The 3,229-nt window shown below is 43.2% G+C and overlaps 1 pseudogene; it reads left to right on the forward strand.

The window, feature by feature from the left end:
* Positions 1-949: 949 nt before the first annotated feature.
* Positions 950-2,651, forward strand: LOC135704009 (heterogeneous nuclear ribonucleoprotein L-like; annotated as a pseudogene).
* The last annotated feature ends 578 nt before the right edge of the window (positions 2,652-3,229 follow it).

A 3,229-nucleotide genomic window follows, 5' to 3' on the forward strand; every position in this document is an offset into this window, starting at 1 on the left:
TATAGAAGCAGTAAATATTATGCAATTTTATCGGGAAGGTATAAATTTCACGTGTTTAAATTAATACTTATACATGACTAATCATAAAATTGTATTGACTAATTGATTATTATAAGGTAGAAACGTGTATGAGTTTTTTTTTTATTTCTGACAAAATATTAACACCTGTTTGCAGACTCAAAATGCTGATGTCACCGTCTGAAATTATATAACTTGAAAAAGGCTACATATAATAATAAATAACTTAATGTAAAAGAATCTAATTACCGTCCAACATATGAAGCAAGCGCTGAGGAATTTTGAATCTTTGAGGAGTTCTTGCACCACAAACGTTTGTGTCTTCCACCACGCTCGGTGACGCCATATTGATTTTTTTTAGTACCTGAAAATCACGTAAATCTCGTTTCACGGAAATATCAAATTTCCAAACACACAAACACCAATACACTAAATCTGTTTACGTGAATGTACGGTAAATTTCACCAACATTTTTAGTGGACATGACGTGTAATGCAGGTCAAAGTTACAAGCGTCGCGTAACATTTGAGATTTTCTAAATACAAATCAGCTACGTGATATTTCACGTAAATCGGACGTGAAGATTTTTTAGAGTGTATCTTATGTTTGCTTGTGAATAATGTCTTGTTTGGCAACTCGGTATTTAAACAGCGCTTGTTTTTGTTTTGTCTTTCGAAACCTGAGATGACCCGGGAGTAGGAAGAACATTTTCGTTCCGAGATACGGACCTTACGTGTGGAGTTTCACCTAGTACGAGTCTACCACCCCTATTCTGTATTTCGTTTCGAACGAAATTCTCATACAAAAAAATATTTTTTTGTATGAGAATTTCGTTCGAAACGAAATACAGAATAGGGGTGTACGTTTAGTGAGGAAAAGTTCCAGTTTGCTTGCCCGTGTGTGCTAGTAAACAAAGCTCAATTTCAATCACATGGCGTTCAACGGAAACGGTGCCGGCGTTTGGCCAGGACGGGCCGCACAACAAGCGCCTCTGTACCGGCCAGGAGATGATCTAGACGGTTCCGCTCAATAGCCGGAACATCAACAACATCTACGTAATACTCCGTTCACATTACAGCCTATATCACGTGATATACGCTGTCTTGTAATGAGCACTCATACAACTAGTTTTCACTGGAAATCCTATGTATGAGTGCTCATTGCAAGACAGCCTATATTACGTGATATAGGTTGTAATGTGAACGGGGTATTATAGATGAAAGTGGGAGGTAGCAATCCGGTACAACCATATCCTGTTGTTCAGCATCATTAATCCAATTTATCATATTACAGTGGACGTTCTACACACCATCCGCTCACCCAACGGACAAGTGCAACGTATCAAGATATTCAAGAAGAATGGAGTTCAAGCTATGGTTGAGTTTGACAGCATTGAATCCGCCACCAGAGCCCGCCATGCATTGAACGGCTGTGACATCTACTCCGGTTGCTGCACACTGAAGATCGACTATGTCAAAAAAATCAGAAAAACTCAATGTTTACAAAAACGACACGGACTCCAGTTGGGACTACACATTGGAAGCAGCGGTCTCCAAGGATGCCTGCAACGGACGAGCCCCGTTGCTACACGATCCTACCATCTTCGGCAGAAGGTCGACCCCGTACAACGACCGTCAATCATTAGTCAACCATGATCCTGAACCAGTCCTTCTGGGAGCCGGCTGAGGAAACGGATTTGCATCGAATTTTTCACCGCCCGAGTTTCATCCGTCGCAAAACTGGAAACGCCGGCCGGAACCCACGGCGGACTGATGAAAAACGCACCGCTGACCCGAAACGGACCAACCAACTTCATTCAACCGGTACAGCAACAGGGCGCAGTGATGATGGTCTACGGACTCGATAACAACACAGCCATCATCGATAAACTGTTCAATCTGTTTTGTCTGTACGGAAATGTTGGCTGGATAAAGTTCCTGAAGACCAAAGAGCATCCAGCACTTGAACAACCTTCCAATAGAAAAATTCAGATTGCATTTTCCAAGCAAACTACTGTCAGAGTCCACCAACCACTACATCCTGCCGTACAATTCGATCAGCTTCATGGACAACAGCGCCTCCAAGAACAATCGCTTTCTTTTCCCACTCCACTTCTTCAATACGCCATCCGTATGCCGTCCGAGAATCTACTGCGGACTCCATTCAACACCAAGGACTGCCACCGGTCGCAAGTGCGAATGTTACTGCTGAAATAGGAACGTTCCTCCTCCGGATTGGTCGAGTTCCCGAGCGTAGCCCTGGTGGTGAACGGCATCATGAAGTGCAACCCCAGCGCGATCGGCCACAAAGGCACAAAATTCCCGTTCATGGGTTGATATATATATTATGTCACGATCTAGGGAGGGGAGGGGGTCTAAGATTTTGTGACAAGCAATGCATTAGGTATAGGAAAAACGTCACGATATAGGGGGGGGGGGGCAAATTTCTCCTCGATTTAGCGTGACATAGTTAATGCATGGGCCCTTATGAACCTGTGCTTCTCCTCGTCTTGGACGATGAACGGTGCGTGGAGCAACGAGAGCATCGAGAACATGGGCATGGGCATAGCACCAGCACCTGGCAACCCCCCGCCGTGGCAGCAGCGTCCGCTTGTGTGTCGCCTATTTCGGTGACGGGCGGCTGTCTCAAATCTGAACACGATGAACCAATGTAAGGTGTAGTCCATGTCCTTAGAAGGAAAGCAAAAGCAACGACGAAACTTGGTGGAGATTCACAGGTGTGTTTTGAAAAAAACAAAATGATTATATTGTGGCAACATCAATAACAAATTTTAACACATGCACATGCGCAGAAAAAGTTCATTACTGGCAAAGTAATCAGAAAAATTGTAAACATGGGTGCCAAACAGTTGCAATGGCTGTGCCCAAGCTTATTTTTGGCACACTGTGTGGAGTGACCAACCACAAACGAAGTGACAGACGGAGCGGTTCAAAAACTTTGGTGACGCACCTGCTATTGCAATTTTTCAGTATACCACCACTACTACTGGATTGTACCACATGGCAACACTAAATGTACTAGAATGTTTTGGTTCTATCTCTTTCACTCTACTCTAAACTGCATAAAAAAAATACAAAATGATACACTCTTTGCACACTGTCAAAGATCATATTGCACACAAAATCAACTATGTTCAAATCAAAACAAAAATTATAGCCCATCTGGTGGCTGATGGCACAAAGGAAATTCT

The sequence above is a fragment of the Ochlerotatus camptorhynchus genome, unplaced genomic scaffold (assembly GCF_037179485.1).
Source record: "Ochlerotatus camptorhynchus isolate MF236.1 unplaced genomic scaffold, CSIRO-AGI_Acam_v1.1 ptg000228l, whole genome shotgun sequence".
Taxonomy (NCBI): Eukaryota; Metazoa; Arthropoda; class Insecta; order Diptera; family Culicidae; genus Ochlerotatus; species Ochlerotatus camptorhynchus.